This window comes from Echinops telfairi, unplaced genomic scaffold (genome assembly GCF_000313985.2).
Source record: "Echinops telfairi isolate 266 unplaced genomic scaffold, ASM31398v2 ScPeMD7_5;HRSCAF=22, whole genome shotgun sequence".
Taxonomy (NCBI): domain Eukaryota; kingdom Metazoa; phylum Chordata; class Mammalia; order Afrosoricida; family Tenrecidae; genus Echinops; species Echinops telfairi.
Genome location: NW_022103901.1, coordinates 3,224,355 through 3,242,412, shown reverse-complemented (window position 1 = coordinate 3,242,412; position 18,058 = coordinate 3,224,355). Strand labels below are relative to the sequence as shown.

Sequence of the window (18,058 nt, the reverse complement as noted above, 5' to 3'; positions counted from 1 at the left end):
TATAAATATATGTACATAGCTCTATTTCCCCATCCTCATATAGAAATATATTTACAAATGTACATGCCTATATTTAGACCTCTATAAATGTCCTTTGCCTCCCAAGTTCTTTCCTCTATTTCCTTTTACTTTCGTCTTGTTCCATTATCATGTTCAGCCTTCATTTGGGTTTCAGTAATTCCTCTCAGTTACTTGGCCCTTGATCAAGCCTCACCAGGCATCCTACGCCCTCCTTGCCATCAATTTTAGATCACTTGTTGTTCCCTTGTCCCTGGGTTTGTTGACACTCCCACTTCCTTTCCTTTGCCTCTCCCTTTCCCCCTTTCCTGTGTCACCCAGAACCGTTGGTCCGTTGTTTGTCCTTCAGATTGTTTATCCCGCCTATCTTATCTAGCTAGACATGCAGAGACAATAGTATGCACAAAAACAAGACAGAGCAAAACAAAGCAACAAATGAAAACAACAAAACCAAGGACAAAAAAAAAAGAAAAGAAAAGCCTATAAATAGTTCAAGGTCTGTTTGTTGACCTTTAGGAGTGTTTTCTGGTTGAGTCTGATGGGGTGCCACGCCCCTGCCCCACAGTCTATTTTTGGTATTCCCAGGGACTTCATTGCGCCCCTTGCTGTTCTGTTGCACGCCCTTAGTATTTTGCCTTGGTGTGGTGGGGTCAGATCAGACATGCTATCTGCACTGTGCCGCCAGTGTTGTCCCCCATAGCGCTATGGGTCAGTGAGGGATGTCGTGTCTTGTGGTGGGGCCGGCTCTATGGTCCTCTCTGTGCATTGGCTGCTCTGAGCAGGAATATTGTCCTTGGGGTTTGGTGGGCCAGGATGTGCACCACCATCTCTCCTTTCCCCTTCGTTTGCTCCCGTGTGCTCCGATCAGACATGTCCCTCTCCCTGAGCTGTAGCTTCAGCCCTGTCCTCTGAAGTGCATTCTTCTGGGGGACCCTTTCTGTTCTTAGAGATTATTTCCTTTCTGGAATTTTCCATCTCCTTGGCTGTCTTGCCTGTGCTTGGGCCAGTGGTAGAAAGGAATCCTTGAAATTTCCTTTGCCTCTGGGTTGGGCCCCTACTTTTCCTGGTCCCATGCCTTCCTTTCCTTACGCTGCTTCCTTGTTTTAATGGAGGACAGGCTGCAGAAGCTTTCTGTGAAAGGACTCATGAAAAGTTATTTTTAAAATTTTCTTAATTTTTGTGTGTGAGAGCTTTACCCACTGCCATTGAGCTGAGTCTGACAGTGGTTCTCAACCTTCCTAATGCCTCGACCCTTTCACACAGTTCCTCATGTTGTGGTGATCCCCCAATCATAAAATTATTTTCGTTGTTACTTCATCACTGTGATTTTGCTACTGTTTTGAATTGGGCAACCCCTGTGAAAGGGTCGTTCGACCCCCAAAGCGGTCGCCACCCACAGGTTGAGAACTGCTGCTATAAGAGAAGTAGAACCGGCCTGTACGTATTTCCAAGACTGTCAGCCTCTATGGGAGTAATATCATTGTTTCAGGAGGAGAACCTTGAACCTTGTAGTTGTTTTCATGCCCCACTGCAATTGCGTAACATCTTGGAGAAAACAGAAAAACCCAAGCCCATTCAGTGACCCTAAAGGACAGAGCTGAACTGCCCCTGTGGATTTCCAAGGCTGTAAATCTTGATGAGAGTAGAATGCCTCATCTTTAACCCAGCACAACCAGGGCAGCTGATATCTTGTAGAACCACCTGGTGATGAAGCGCCTGGGCTTGGGCTTTCTCTCTCACAGTCTGTGTGATTTGGACGTGTGACTTAACCCTGTGGCTCATTCCTCTGCCTTTTGTTGCTAACGAGAGGTTGGAGGTTCAAGGTCACCCAAAACACCTTGGAAGAAAAACCAGCCACTGCAAACACCTGGAGTCCAGTGTGGTTGGACACCCCCGTCTCTGTGAGTTGCAGTTGGCTCAACAATGATGTATTTCTTCCCCTACATGGTTGTAGAAAGACTAATTGCATTTATGTACATAAGTGCCCAGAACGTTGCCTGACACAGAGCAAGCTGCGTAGCTATTAATTGCTGTCGTTATCCTTTTAATCACTAATATTCCGAGTGCTTTTTGCTTGTGACCCACTAGGGACCCCACACGCCCTAGGAAGCATACATGCCTCAGTCTGAATCTCTTTTGAACCCTGGTGCTATAGTGGTTCTGTGTTGGGCTGCTGACCACAAGGTTCGAAGTTCTATACCGGCAGCAGCTCTGCAGGAGAAAGACGAGGATCCCTGCTCCCATAAAGAGCCCACAGAGGCAGGTGTCCCCTGCACATAGGGGCGCTATGAGTCGGAATGGACTCCGTGGTGGGGAGTTGAGTTGCTTGAGCTTGCTAAGGAGCCCTGGTGGGGCTTGGCAGCGAGCTGGAGCTCTGGGGTTCCAAACTCCCCAGAGGTTCCTCCACAGGGAGACCTGGTGATCCACTCAGAAAGATGGCAGCCTTGGAGTTCTGTTCTGTCCCATGGAGTTGCTGTTCGCCAGGACTGACGGGACAGCACTGGTAACATCCCTTTCTTACGGCCGTTTTACCGTTTTCTTCCTTAGCCCTCTGGGTTCCCGTCTGTAGTACTTGGCATACTTGGCTATTGAGTGCCCCGGGTGGGCTGATTGATGACCCTGCAGGCGCTCTGGGCAGGTAAACAGGCTGCTAGCCACCAGCCAGGTGGGCTGACATCGTGAGAAAGATGAGGCTGTCGGGTCTCGTGAATATTCGCAACCTCGGAAACCTTTGGAATTGACCCCATTGTCGCTGTGGGTTAGTGCGGCTGGCTATCTTTCCTTTTCCCTTTAACTCTTTCTTCTGCTTTCCTGGAGATGACCTCTGGCTCTATCTCCTCACCCTGCTTGGGTTTTAAACTTGGCTATCACCGTTTGAATTTCTAAGAGTGTCTTATCTGGATGCTCCAGTTCTCTTTTTGTACAGCCGCTTCTGGTTTTCAAAGGAGCCCTGGTGGCGTCCTGGATCACTGGTTGGGCTGCTAACTGCAAGGCCAGCGGTTTGAAACCACTGAGGAAGAAGGACGGGCTGCAGTCTGGGAAACCCACTGGGCCATGGCATCCTGTGGCTCGATGGCAGTGGTTTCAGGGGTGTGGCGGCTCTCGAGTTGGAGGCTGACCTTTCCTCTCCCTCAGGATTTTTCACCGTCCCTGGAACATCAGTGTCTCCTCGGAGTCTCCTTGTTCTTCACGGCTCGTTTTCCCGGCTCATTTTCACCTCAGAGACTGCTTGGGTGTCTCTGTGTTGAAGGGGAAAAAACACAAAGAAACCTATTGCTTTCACATCCATCCAACCCGTGACTCCCTGCGACCCGACCGACCGGGTGTGAGGTTGGAGACTCTATGGAAGCCGATTGCCGGGCCTCTCCTCCGTGGTGCCCCTGGGCGGGTCAGAACAGCCCACCTTCCCGTTAGCGGACGAGGAGGAGCCATGGGCAACGCACGCCTGAGGGACCTTTCCTGTTCGACAGGGACATGGACTCAGGGCTTCAGCTGCGTTTGTTTCCTTTTGCAAAGACATGGTTTTTGAAGACAGAACTTGGAACAGGTGCTGCGAGCCGGCAGTGTTTGTCTCAATCTCGTGTGCATTTCTTTACCGCTTCTTCCACACGAGGAGACTAAATGCACAGCAAATGAAATAGAAGAGCCAGAAAGAGAGAAGAAAAGCGGCTCTTAAAAAAAAAGAAAGAAAACCTCTGTGGCACTCAGTGTGCAAGGGCTGAGACTGCAGTGTGCCTCTGGCACGTCTCCTCCCGTGGAGCCCTGGTGGTGGAGTGGGCATGCTTTGTGGTCAGCGGTTCAAAACCACCAGCCTCTCCGAGGGAGAAAGGTGAGGCTGTCTGCTCCCCTCAAGATTTGTAATCCTGAGAACCCCGTGTGGGGTTGCTGTGAGAATCAGTTAGATGGCAATGGATTGGGGCACCATCTAGTTCTTCTCGTCCCAGGGTAGTTGGCACCTGGGGTTCCTGTCGTCCATTGGGGATCAGGATGACTTGCTTCCTTGCGTGTCTGATTGTTGTCACGCTGCTTTGCTCCCCGTGGGGAGTGACTGCCCTGCCCCACGCCGTCCTCACGGTCCTTCCTCTGCCCGACCCACTGCTGCAGCCACTGTGTCCATCCATCTCACCAAGGCCTTCCTCTCGTTCGCTGCCCCTCTACTTCGCCAAGCAGGACGTCCTCCTCTAGGACTGCTCTCTCCTGACCGCATGTCCAAAGTGGATAAGACAAAGTGTCTCTTGCCTTGCCTCTCAGAGCACTCTGGCTGTATTTCTTCCAGGAGACGATTTCTTGGACTTTTTAGCAGTCCACAGTACTTTCGGTATTCTTCTCCAGCACCCCAATAGTCTCTGTGACTCTTCCAGTTGACCTGGATGCCCCCCTAAGGCTGGCCTGAGCCCCAGTGACTTGGAATGGCTCTTTTCCCTCCCCTTGGTCGGCTCCAAGCCCAGGCTTCTCTTTTCCCCACTCCCCACCTTGCCAACTTGCCCATTCCCTGGCCATCGGGTTGCCGGCTTCCCACACACCCCTTCCCTTGTCTGTTTTCTCTTCAAACCACGGTGCTGCCCTGCGTCCCCTGGACTTTGGATGGGCCGGGAGAGACCAGTCCCTGCAGAAGGACCTCATGCAAGGGAAGTGCAGCAGGGAGGAGGAAGACTGTCAGGGACAGGGGTTCTCAACCTTCCTCATGCCGCGACTTTTTCACACAGTTACTCATGGTGTGGGGACCCCTCACCATAAGATTATTTTCGTTGCTACTTCATAACTGTCATTTTGCTACTGTTAAGAAGCATCATATGAATATCTGATAGGCAGGACGTATTTTCATTGTTACAAATTGAACATCATTAAAGCGTAGTGATGAATCACAAAAACAATATGTCTATAGATTGTGGTATAGTTATTTCTAATGACAAATCAGTGAAATTTCGCCTTGAAGCGTGGTATAGCATGGGTAACGGTCTTCACGCTGGGTACTTGTAAGTGGGCGTATCTGTTTTGGGGCGGATGTGCCTGGAGACTGATAGAGGAGCGCGTCTCAGTTCCTAAGACCATGAGAAATCTGTGTTTTCCGATGGTCTTAGCCAACCCCTGTGAGAGCGTTGTCCCACCCCCAGGTTTCGAACCGCTGGTCTAGGAGAAGGATCGACACAGTGGTACGCTCGCAGCCACGGTTTTGAGGGTGGCGCAGGGCCCGGCAGTCTTTTGTTTTGCTGTCCTTAGGCCACTCTGGGTCAGAGCTGACATGACGGTGCTGCCCACGGCAGCAGTTGTGGGGTTCTGGCGTCCATGCCCTGCACCATCCTGCTGCCTCCTGGCCCTGTCTCCCGCTGTTCTGGAAGGGTCCCAGGACCGCCCTCTTCCTGCCCCTATTAACCACTTCACCTGTGGTGGTGCTGGTGGGTGGGACCGCCACGCTTCCCTGAGGGGGAAGAGTCCAATCAGCTAGGGAATCCTCAAAACCATTCTGAGGTTGAAGCCCTGGGAGCCTGGGGGCAGGGCTGGGTGGAGAGATTAGCATATCACTGCCCAGGTCCTGATCTCCCAAGCACCTATGACTTGTGGGCTGGGCTCCAGGCCCAAACCAGAAGCCTCTGCCTCATTTTTGGGTGGGGTCAGGAATCGATTGGCCCTTCAGTGTGTGTCCGGGGAAGTGGTGTCTGAGCGGGAGAAGATGGGGGAGCTTTTCCTGGACGAGGGGTGTTTGTTGGCATCTAGAAGATGCTTTTAGAAGTAGTGGGGTGGGAGGCAGGAGAATAAGGATATGGGAAGCCCCTGGGTGTCTGGACCACTGGGGAGGGAGGGGGCTGCCTCCAGGCCAGCCCCCCGGCTTGATTTCAGGATAACTCACCTTACAGGGTGGGGCCAAAGCCCTTTAATTTGGGTTAGGCGGAGGCACTGAGACTCCAGTAACCCAGGGCCCTTGCTGCTTGCCTGCTTTCCACTTCCATGGGGCCTTGGGGTTGGCCATGGCCACAGTTCCCATGGTTGAGCCACAGAGCCAGCGCCCGACAGGGTAAGTCAGCGCCAGCCTCCCACCCCTCCTCTTCGCCTGTCCCTTGGCCTCTTCCTCTTGGGCACCTACCTGGGTGTGAGGAAGCCCAGGCTCCAATCCAGACCGCTGGCAAGGCTGGCTCCTCGATTTCATTGGGGAGGATAAAAACCAGCACAGAGGGGGGAGGCAACTCGCCCTAGGTCACCCAGCAGGGAGTTGCGGGGAGCCCAGAGCTGAGCAGGGCCTGAGATCCCACGGAGACCCCTGAAAAGCCAAGGGTAGAGGCGGGAGGTGGGTGCTCCCAGGATTCTCCATCTCTCCTTCGCTCCTTGCTGTGCTGTTGCGGTTTTTGTACATTGTGTCCATGGGGTGGGGGGGTGTCCCAGGAGTGACTCAGAATGCTTGCTCCTCCTGAAAAGAGTGTTGCAGTCTGGGGAACTCCGCAGGGCCAGCTCTACCCTCTCTTAACAGGGACGCTCCAATCTGAGTGGACTCCATGACAATGAGGTGTTTGTGTGTCTGTCTGTGTGTGTGTGAGCGACGGAGCCCGGGTGGCTTAGTGGGTTACGTGTTGGGCTGCTAACCACGAAGTCGGAGGTTTGAAACCACCAGGAGTTAGATGAGGCTTTCTGTTCCCCTAAAGATTGACCACCTCAGAAACCCACAGTTGCCCCCAGGGAGAGAGACGAGGCTTCTTGCTCCCGTCAAGACTGCCAGCTTGGGGAGCCCACAGGGGCAATTCCACTTCATCTCACAGGTCGCTATGGGCCGGGGTCCACTGGACAGCAGTGCATTCCTCGCCTTTGTGTTCAGCACGGCAGAGGTCCTTCTCCGCTTACTGGGGTCCTTCCTGCCCCTTGTCCATATGGGAAGCCTTCCTTTGGGGGCTTAGGATCCACAGGAGATGGGTGAGGTTCACTGGCAGGCCCTCACTGGCCGTGTGTGAGGGCCGAGTTCAGTTCCCGGTGGGTTCCAGCCCTGCCCACTTCGATTTTACTCCTCCTCCTCCCCCGCCGCCGCCGCTCCGACCACGCGTTAGATCCCAGGGAGAGGAAGTCGGGAGGGAGGGTTTTTAAGGTTAAGCCTTCAGTCACCGCGCGTGTCCCAAAGCTGAACTTCCAGGATTCCAGACCAAGACTCAAAAGACTTGCCAATCAACGTCCCCAAACTGAAGGGAAAGAGACCCACAGGTCACCACGTGCTGCTGTGACCCAGGAGGGATGGTGGGGTGTCGGGGAGCAGGCAGCCTCCTACTCCCCATCCTGCGTGGGGGCCCATCGGAACGCCCGCCCGCGGGGACTCACCGACTTGAGGGCTGGTCCCAAGAACTGACACCTTCCCCAGCCGGAGCCTGGGGAGGCAGCAGCTCCTCAGAGGAAAACTACGCCCCTTCAGCTGAGGCTCAGAGAGCCACCGGGCCATCCAGGTGGAAACTTTGGGAGGCGGTGCAGAAAGGTCAGGCTGTCCTTTGCCCAAGTGCTCGCAGGTTTGCCCCAGAAGAGTTTGTTTTTAATGTTTTTTGTAAACCAGGTGAACTCATCTGTAACCAGGTGAAAAGCAAAAAGGCAGATGCCTCCTCCCCAAGTGTCCCCCCGTCCCCCCTGGAGCTCAGCTGCGGGGGTGGCGGCTCACTCCCCGTGGGTCTCCCTCTTCTGCTATGAATCACACGTTTGGATCTATCGTGCCGGGACGTTTCCGGGACTCGATTTTTCTTTTTTCGTACGTTTGATTTGAATTCGCATATTGCTTACAGACTTCAAGTCTGTTGCAGTTGTACTTCTGCTCCCACCATTACCTGGATCCCAGAGGGAAGGCACCTGCAGGGTTTTTAAGGCTCTGAGCCACCACTCTTTAAAAAAAAAAAAAAAAATTTATTAACCTTTTTTTTTCCTTCACGTCCTCCCTCCCTGGCCCCGTATGTTGGTTTTTAAGCAAGTGTGTTCTATGCACAGCCCAGAATTTCAACCAATGAAATCAGGACCAATCCCCTGTCAGCCCCCCCCATGTGGTTCCCTCCCTCTGCCCCCCTCTCCACAATGCCCTATCCCACCCACCTCTCTCCCTGCCCCTGGCCCCGCCTGCGGCCTCCCTCCACGTTGCCTTCAATATCTCCTCTTTTGGCGTGAAGACCACTCTTCTTGTTCTTGGTTTTACCTAAAAATAATGGTGTCGTTAAATACGGAGCTTTATGAGATGGACTGACCCTGCTAGGCACCCCGTTTCTTAGGGAGGCAGTCTATTGCGTGGGTGGGGGGGACAACAGTGCTGGCTGTGTGTGTGTGTGTGTAGGCATGTGTGGGTGACCAGGCGTCTGCTCTGCGTCCCTTGATGCTGCCTGTTGCTCTTAGGTGCCGTGAGTCCGTTCAGACTCCTGGTGACCCCAGAAGGACACCGCCCAGCCTGGGCCCTCCTCATAGCCGTCTCAGCATTGAGCCCACGGGTGCAGGTGCTGTGGCCGTCCCTCTGTCCCTTCTCTGCCGAACACGTGGTCCTCTCCTGACCCCGTGGTCGTCTCAGATGTCTCTTGGGCAGTGTGGCGGTTTGGATGCCCCTCCGGTCACAGTCTGGCCCACCCTGTCTTGAACTGTCCTGCCTTTTCCTTACGGTGTGCAGGAGCTCCTTGCATGGCGTGGGTGCCACCCCTGCGTCGTCACAACGATGGCGAATGTGTTCTCCCCAGCTGTGGTGGGCCTTGTCTTTCCCGGGGTACACGCTGGGCTGTGCACTGCTCTGCGACAGGGAGCCTTTAGCCTTTCACAGCGGCAGTTCTACTCCCCGTTACAGGTTTGCTGCCCATTGAAATTGGCTCCAGGTCAGTGAGGTTTTTGTTTCTTTGCAGTGGTGTCACGTTTCTTACCAAGACCAAACTCACTGCCATCGAGTGCAAAGGGTGGGCAAGGGCAGCATGGCCCTCCTGGGTTTCTGAGACGGTAACTCTTCATGAGAGTGAAAAAAAAAAAAGCCTCATCTTTCTCCCTTGGAGCAGCTGGTGGGTCTGAACTGCTGACCTTGTGGTGAGCAGACCAACACGTAACCACTTCGCTAGCAGGGCTTCTACCCTTGGCTTCCAACAAAACCGCACACCATCGGGTCCATTTGGCCTCGTGGTGACCCTTAAGGATGGAGTAGAGCTGCCGGTGGGATTCCGAGACAAACTCTTGGTGGGAGCTGGAAGACTCCGCGTTCTTTCCTGGAGCAGCTGGTGGTCTCAAACCGCTGACCTTGAGGTTAGCAGCCTAGTGTGTAAGCAGAAAGCCACCAGGCTCCCCCCTGAGCTTCCTCATTCACGCACGCACCGCTCCTGTGTGCTTCCGAGCATAACTACGCAGGGAGCAGAAAGTCCCATCGTTCTGCCGCGGTGTGGCTGATGGCTCCGAACTACTGGTGGTTTTGAACCGGTCACCTTACCACGCTTCGCAGTCTAGCAATCCAGCGCTTAACCCACAATGCTACCAGGGCTCCCTTAGCTTCGGCAGGAGGCAATCTCCCTCCCTGGAAATCAATGAGCGTTTGAAGGTCACTTTGTCAGCGGAGCCTGTCAGCTGCTGTCATAGTAACGCCCCGTCACAGGTGAGGTCCCTGGGCTGCGTTTCTGGGCGATAAACCCCGATTCGGTCTTGCCGATGGACCTTAATGGCCTCAGCGGTTGCTTTGTGAGGTCGAAGCGTTTTACAGCCTGTTCTTGAAAACCGCTTTGTTCCGTGTTTGCTTCTGAGAGGGTCTCTTTCTGAGGCTAGAAGGAAGTTCCCCTTGAGTTATAGGCACCCGGGCCATGGAGAGTTTTCCGCGTTGTGGACCCTCTGGCTGCTGTGAGCACGACCAGCCTCCCTCCTGGGCAGCCGGGGGAGGCAGAGATCTTCAGGCCAGAGGTGGGCCTCAGGAGGGGACCCCTGGCTGCTCACTCGGCCCTGACCCTCCAGGATCCTGACCTTGGTGGAGACCCTGGCCTTAAGAGGTTGATGAAGGTCCGAATTCTGATGCATACCATCAGGGCAACTCCTGTTGTTGGTTTACAGTTTGATTGACACATAATCCACGTATCTTACAATCCAATCGCTCAAGTTTATCGGGAAGAATTGTACAATCGTTACTCCTGTTTCTTTAAAGAACCTTTTATGGAAGCCCACCAGAGCCCTATCAATGCAGATTTGCCCGTGGCTGGGGACCAAAGAGGTCTACATTGCTTATCGTCTGGCTCATTCTAGAAGAAGCCAGCCAATCCTCTTCTGCCGGGTGGAGGCAGGTGAGGGACTGTCCTGCTAGGTTTGCTAGGGGAAGTGCTGGGGGGAGAGGAAAAGGCTGGCTTGTGGAGGGTGGAGTAGCTCGCAATTTAACCTCGGGAGGTTAGAGAAGGCGTCCCTCTCAATTAGCTGTAAGAGGCCAGGCCTGGGGGAAAGAAGCATCCCTGACGCTGTTAACCTGAAGCTCACTAGTTCAAACCCACCGGCTAGTGCTGGCTCTGGTCAAGATGGACAGCCCCATGCAGCAGTTCTTCCCCAACCCCTGGGGGCTTGAGCTGGGGGCTGGCTGACTGGAAGGTTCTGGATTGGTGGGTTCCCTCCACCCAGAGAAAGGCCTGGGATTCACTTCTTTAAAAAAAAAAAAATCCCAGGCGTTAGCGGGGAGCTCCAGGAGCCTCTGAGGCACCAGGGTGATCAGGTGTGCGGGGTGGGGGTGGGTTGACTGGATGTCCTGTCCCAGCCCAAGCCCGTCCACGGGCAGGGCAGCCGCTGGGACTCGATGTGATGCGATTCCTAGAGGACAGAGCAGCGCGGCCCCGGAGGCTTTCCGTGGCTGTCACCCTCATGTCCTGTGAGACCAGGTCTCATGTCGCTTGGACGTGTGGTCAGGAGAGACCAGTAGAGGGTCAGGTAGAGGGGCAGCGCAAAGGAGGACGGCCTTTGACGAGGTGGATGGACACCGTGGCTGCAACCAGGGCCCCACATAAGAGCTGTCATGAGGATGGCTCAGGACAGGGCGGGGTCTCCGTCCGCTGGGGACAGGGGTCGCTCTGGGTTGGAACTGAGGACAACCACCCTCTGTACGGGAGGGGGCCAGTGCAGGGGGTGGGTTGCAGCTGTTTATAACCAAAGGCTTCATCCTTGTGGGTCTCCCCTCCCCGCTCCCCTGCTCCCTGGGCTCCTTTCTCCATGCTCATTGCCCTTCCCTGCAAACCCATCAAATGCCCACCTGTCCCATAGAGGCAAGACTGGACTGGCCCTTTGAGGCGACACCCTGCGGTCATACCGGTGTGTACGGAGAGTAGAGCTGAAGCTGCCGCCCAGGCCTCCTTGGGAGACCCCTCTGTCTGGGTTGGAACTTCAGTCTTTTCGCTGGTGGTAGAGCGCTTTGCCAACTGGCACTGCCCGGGGGATCCCTCTGACACAGCAACTGCCGACACTCCTGCCGGACGACGTGCTAGCATTGGCAAATGGGAGCTCTCTTCATGGCATTAACCCCAAGGGGTCGACGGTACCCCATTGTCCACTTCTGGGGAAATGAAAGGAAATTGGGTTGAGTGTGTGTGGGAGGCAGGATTTGCTCTGCTTTCTGCCCTGGGGACCCCGGTGGCGTAGTGGTTATGAGTTTGGTTGTTCATCTCAAGGTCAGTGGTTCTGAACCACTCGCTGTTTTCAGGGAGGACTTTATCCCATCAAGAGTTCATCTTGGTTTGATGGCTGTTCCTCTCGCTGCCTGGAGCCGTAGGCAATGAGATTTTGGTCCATCAAATAGCAAACCTGACTTGTCTTCACTCGGAGCACCATGGATGGGTTGGCTGTCCAGTAGTGCTTCTGATTTTTGCGGAGTCAAACAATTGTTAAAAAAAAAAAAAGTTCATCTTGGAAACCCACAGGTATGGGTCTACGCTTCTTTTACAAGGTTGCTATGAGTCAGCATTGGCTTCGTGGCTGTGGATTGGGTTTTTAGGGGCTCATTTGTCAGTCCCTTTCCTGTTGTGGGGCCCAGCCCTGCCCCATTCCTCCCCCCCCCCCCCAATCCAGGTTCTCAGCAGAAAGGACACTTGGGCCCAGGCTGCCATAAATTGAATTTAAAAACTAGTTGCTGTGGGGCCGATCCTCACCGACCCCCCCCCCCACCTGTGCCCCCGGTCAGGGTAGGATTGCACCCCATAGGACTCACAGGGGCTGATTTTGGGGGACAGTAGCTCACCAGGCCTCTCTCTGGCAGTGCTTCTGGACTCAGACTCCCACGAGCTGTCTAGTAGGTTAAAGCCTTTGGACCGCTTTCCATAGTACCCGTTGCCAGTTGTGAATTCTGATTCAGGCCAGTGACCTCCAGTTGGACCCATCAGACCTGCTCCGTAGGATTTTGGAGGGTGTAGCCTTCTGGAACTGTCTTTCCCGCCCTCTTCCTCCTCCGAGGGCCCCGCTGTGGGTTGGAAGCACCTGCCTCGTGGCCGGGAGTTGAGTGCTGAATGGATTGTGCACTCTGGGACTCCCCAGCCAAACACGAGGGCACGAAGGTGGAACAGAAGGAGAAGGTCTGCGCGGGACTCTGCAGCCACGCCTCCCATATTCTGGGAGCCCTGTGGGGACTGCATTGTGCAGTGCAGGGGATCAAATCCACCTTGGGAAGGTGCTGGTCCATGTCCTTGTTACTTCTGTTGTTGCTGAGAACAGGTGAGGGTCTTCTAAAGTATTAAAGTCCCTATGCGCCCCAGGTTGATTCCAAACAAGACGTGTCCCAGCTTGTCATCTGTGATTGTGGGGGGCTACAGACCAGCCTGTCAGCCACACACGTGCCTCAGCCTCCCTTCTTGGTGCCGTCCCTCCGACCCTTGCTCACAGGCCCCTCTGCTGCGAGTGGGGGGTCGGCCTCTGGGTTTCTGAGAGGAACTAAGGAGCCGACAGCCTCGTCTTTCTCCCGAGGAGCAGCTGGTGGCCACCAACTGGTGACCTCGAGGTTGGCAGCCCGACTCGGGTGCCTTTTAATAAAAATTAAAAAAAAGTCTAGTTCAAACCAGGGCTCTTGCGGTGGTCTGCTGGGCCAGCTCAATCCAAAGCAGAGAGGTCAGCTCAGAAGGGTCATCTTGATTGACTTATCTTAGAAGGACACAGGACAGGCACGGGGCTTACCAGGAGGAAGTTTTAAGGAACCAAAACCCGTGTTGGCGGGAAAAAGACCAGGAACGTTCGCCGTGGAATGTTTGGTGAGGACGCACCTGCTCGTCGCGGGAGGGCGGCAAAGACTCCTGGAGGGAGTCTGATCCCAGCGCCCGCCAACCCCATCTGGCCCCTTCAGGCTGCTTTTTGTTCTCCACAGTCAAAGGAACACAACTCGAGGCCCTGGGGACACCCAGAGCTGCCTTTCTGACCTGGCGTGGATCGAGCATGCTGCAGGGAGAGGTGATGGGGCGCAGCTCTGCTGTCCCAGGTGCCCGGATAAAGACTTCCCTGAGAAACCCCAGCTCCACGCTGGGATGCTCCCAGGATGAGCTGACCCAAAGCCATGAACAAAAGTGTATTTTAATTTTTCCAAAAGTTTTACTGACATATAATTCACACGTCATACAATCCAGTCAGTCACCCAAGAAGAGTTGTCCCATCACCACCACCATCAGTTTTAGAACATTTGCGTCATCTTTTTTAAAATTCACATACATATAATTTCTTTTGACAGTTTTATTGCCACTAAATCCACATATCACACAATTCAGTAGTTCAATCATGGAACGTTTGCTGCTCGCACACAATGGGGTAGCAACCATCTCCCCCCAAGCCCTCCTGCCAGACCCACAAGGGACCCCTGCTCCCGTTTCTGTTTCTAGACATTCCCTATCCTGAATTGCCTGTACAGAAAAGTATTAGGAGAAAACACAAAGAGAAAATGAACCACAGCAGTCCTGGTCTTTTCAGTCGCCTTAAGTCGGGCGTTGAATGGGGCACTGAACGGTGGTGCTGGCGGGGAATTGCAACACCACGCCCAAAGGACGATCAGACGAATCTCGGAAGGAAGGACAGCTCCTAGCGGCAAGGGTGGTGAGACTTCATCTTGGGTACTTTGGACGTGTGACCAGAAGAGGCCAGTCGAGGGAGGCGGCCATCCTGCCTGGCTCAGTAGAGGGACGATGGATCCACACTGCGGCTGCAACCATGGGCTCAGACGTGGGAACAGCTGTGAGGATATCCCAGGACCGGGCTTGCCCATCGGGTGGCTCTGAGTTGGAACTGACCCGATGACCCCTGACAACAAGAGTAGCAGTCCTGTCTGACTTACACCCCTCCCCCCAACACACACACACACACACACACACACACCCACCCATCAACACGTGCTGTGTGCCCAGCCCAGTGACACAGAGGGCAGGGTGTGAGTAGCACCACCATTCCCAAGCCCCTTTCAGGGGGGTCCCTCCCCGTGGACAAGAGCTTGCTGCCTCCTGCGGTTCCCACCTAACCTCTCGGGCTGTTGCCAAGTTGGTTCCGTAGAAATCGGTCTGGAGAGCCCCCTGCTCCAGGTGGAAGCCCATCCAGCTTCTGGATTGCACGTGTGTGGTTGGCTTTTGGCTGTTCTCCGGCTGATGGACACACCCAAGTCCGAGTCCTGAGGCCGGGGTGAGTCTGCCCGGCGGGGCCCCCCCCCCCCCCCCTCCATACTGGGTGTGCTCCTGAGGTCTTCTGGTGGAAAGAGGAAGCAGAAGGCGGTAGTGCCTCCCAGCTGGTGTTACGTAAGCTCTGCTCCTCGTGGCAGAGGAGACTGCTACCTTCAGGTGACGTTGGTCTGACCCCGTGTGGCAGGGTCCAGCTGAGGCTGCACTGGCAGAGAGACCACCCCCCCTCGTGGCTGGGAGCCATGCGTCTCATCATTCTGCCACCAGGGCCCCTGTCAGGTGAGATCGGGTGGACCTTGGAGGCACTGCTGGCTCGGTTCCCACCCTGCAATACAGCGGACGTGGCAGTCCAAGTGCGCTTCTCTGTGTCACCATGCGGAGGGAAGCAGGATCAAGATTCGGCTGTCTGCTCCCGGGAAGATTGATGGCCTTGGGGACCCACGGGCAGTTCCACTCTTCCCTGCAGGGTAGTGGGGGCATGGGTGCAGATAAACGTGACCAGGACCCTAGACGCTCCTCTCACCACTGCCATCGGGTGACTGACGTACAGCGACCCTGTGGGACAGGGAGGGACTGCCCCCGTTGGGCCATCGGCCTTGATGGGAGCAGCCAGCCGCCTCTTCCCATGGAACGGCTGCAGCTGGGACTGCTGGCCTTGGGGGAGCAGCCTGATGCTGAAGGCACTGAGCCACCCGGGCGAGTGGGGACCAGAGGGAAGTGAGCGTAGGCCGCGGGAAAGAGGGCCTCTAGGGCAGCAGTTCTCAACCTCTGGGTCTCGACCCCTTTGGGGGTAGAATGACCATTTCACAGGGGTCGCCTGATTGATAACAGCAAAATTACAGTGATGAAATAGCAATGAAAATAGTTTTATGATTCCACAACATGAGGAACGGTGTGAACGGGTCACGGCATTAGGAAGGTTGAGAACCACTGCTCTAGGGCCTGGCTCCAGGCCTGGGATGGCCGGGCTGCCTGCACCGCTTTGCAGGGATCATGAGGTCTCCTATAAGGAGTCACAGTCAGCATGGACTCGATGGCAACGAGTTTGGTTCTGAGCTCAGGCTGGGGGGGTGTGAGGGATGGGGAATCCCCCCTGAAGGCTGGCCGGAGGACCCCAAGTGTGACCATCAGGCCTCTAGACTCCCAAGGCCTACATCCTTGTTAGGCCTTGCTCAGTGCCCAGGGCTTGGTGTGTCACAGTGGGGGCTCAGCAAACAGCCTCTGGAATCAAGGGTGGAAGGTCAGCCCCCCTTCAATCCAGTGGGGCCTGGTTGATGGCCTGCGGGGTGCTTGGCTGGGGGGCGGGCAGGCACTCACCTTCCTTTAATCTTCCCTCCATTATCTGCACCTTGGTTAACCAACATCACTGTCTGCCTTTGAAACGTTTTCATCACCCCCCACTCCCCAGTGGAAATTTGCTGACTCTCAGGCTCCCTCCCTTCCCTGTAAACCAAAAAACTCCCCACCATCCAGGCAGTACTGACTCATAGCAACCCAGTAGGACAGGGTAGAATTGTCCCTGTGTGTTTCCAAGACTAACTTTCCTGGAGGAGAAAACCTTATCTTTCTCCATAGCGACCGTATGGGACGGGGTTGAACTGCCCCTGGGAGTTTTTGAGACTGTAACTTTGTAAGGGTGTAGAAAGCTCCATCTTTCTCCCAAAGAGCAGCTGGTGGTTTCAAACTGCTGACCTTGCAGTTAGCAGCCTAATACGTGACCACTGTGCCACCACGGCTCCTAGCAACCCGGCGGGACAGAGTTAATCTTCAGGCTGTTAATCTTTCCGGGAGCAGCCAGCCTTCTCTTTCTCCCCCAGAGCAGCCGGTGGGCTTGAACTGCTGACCCTGTGGGTAGCATCTCAGCTTGTGCCTGTGCTGCATCACTGGGGCTCCCCCCACCTCGCCCGCTCCTGGAAACCACCCGTCTACTAGGGTCTCTGTGCGCTCAAGCTCCATCTTCTGCCGAAGTGGGATGCTAGGACACTGGCTGGACCCTGGACCAGCCGTCTGTCTGTTGGTCCTCAGCGTGGTGTTTGCAAAGTTCGTTTGGGGCGTGGCTTAAGCCGGGCCCTGTGTCCTTTTACAGCTGAGTATTACTTGGTAGCATGCCGCTGTGTGAGTGGGTCACGTGATGCTCTACACGAGCCCTGGTAGTGCTGGGCTGCTAACCACAAGGTCAGCAGTTTGGACCTACCAGCTGCTCTTAGAAAGCCGGGCCTTTCTATTCCCTTAGAGTGTCTGTCTCAGAAACTCACCGGGGCAGTTCGGCCCTGTCCCGTGGACTCGGTGGCAGTGAGCTTGTTCCAGGGTTGCTAGGAGTCGATGCCGGCTCACAGGGACCTTACGGGACAGAGTGGGTGACCGAGCCTGCAACTGTTTATGGGAGTAGCAAGTCCCACCTTTCTTCTGCGGAGCGGCTGGTGGTTTCAAACTGCTGACCTTTCTGATCGCCCAGTGGCTCCAGTCACCACCACATGGTAATTCTGTTGAACTTGACCCAGCCCCTGGGCAGTGAACCCCCTGGGTGGGTTAACCCATCCAGAGGAAAGGCCGGTGACCTGGTTCTAAAACATCCTGGGCTTGAGCTCCACTGAGCACAGTTCAGCTTTGCACACGGTTGCCACGCGTCGCACCGACTCCCTGGTGCGTGGCCTGTTTCACATGTTGGGGACCAGCGATGCCGTTTTCCTCGGCAGCCTGTGTGGTCCGTTAGTCCTCAGGTGGTACTCTCGTGTGACAAGTGGGAGCCCTGGAGGAGGGGAGAGGCTGGCAGTACCCCTGCACACAGGTCCCTTTGGGGGATGGGCATGGGTATTAATGACACCAGGGAGCTAATGAAGCTGCTTGCCAGTCACCACAGCTGTTGGGCTGTGGGGACCCAGAGGTGGCAGGACACCTCCGAAGTGACAGGTGGGGACAGGTCATTGATAGCCAAGGACTGCACCACGCCCCCCTCCCTCCCCCGTGAGCAATGGGGAGTTTACCCTCTGCTTGTTAGGTGGTTCGAGAGCTGAGGACAGGATGTCGTTCCTGCAGTTCCGGCTGTCTCCTAGCAGATGGCCAGGTAGGGGGCGTGTCCATTTGACAGAGGAGCAAACTGAAGCCCCAGGATCGAGGCAAGGAGAGCCAGGGTCCTGTGTTGGCATCTAGCTCTCTTGGCCCAACCCAGCCTGAGTGGCGCTTGGGCACAGTTGGGCGCTGCGGCGGGCAGGTGGGTGGTAGCCGTTGGTGGCATCCGGGCCCTGGCAGGCCCTGGGGTTGCCGGGAGGGTTTTATAAGCTCAGGCAGGGCAGGCTGGGGCCACTGGGCTTCCGCAAGACCGTGGGCAGGAAGAGCTGGCGCTGATGTAAGCCCTTGCGCAAACCTCCGGGCTGCCGGCTTCCGGAGCCCGCCACCCGCCGCCCGCCCAGGAGGAAGCAGGCCTGGCAGACCCTGCCGTCCCAGCTGGGCCGCATGGGTACATGGACTGGCTACCA

General features: G+C 55.4%; 1 protein-coding gene and 1 non-coding gene across 2 annotated transcripts in view; both read left to right on the top strand.

Annotated features, from left to right (window-relative positions):
- Window positions 1–18,058, top strand: part of TNRC18 (trinucleotide repeat containing 18) — a 91,241-nt gene that overhangs the window by 7,974 nt on the left and 65,209 nt on the right. The window lies entirely within an intron of this gene.
- On the top strand, window positions 11,683–11,827 carry LOC115868029. Its single transcript, XR_004045384.1, has one exon. It is a non-coding gene; the product is annotated as a small nucleolar RNA SNORA79 (small nucleolar RNA).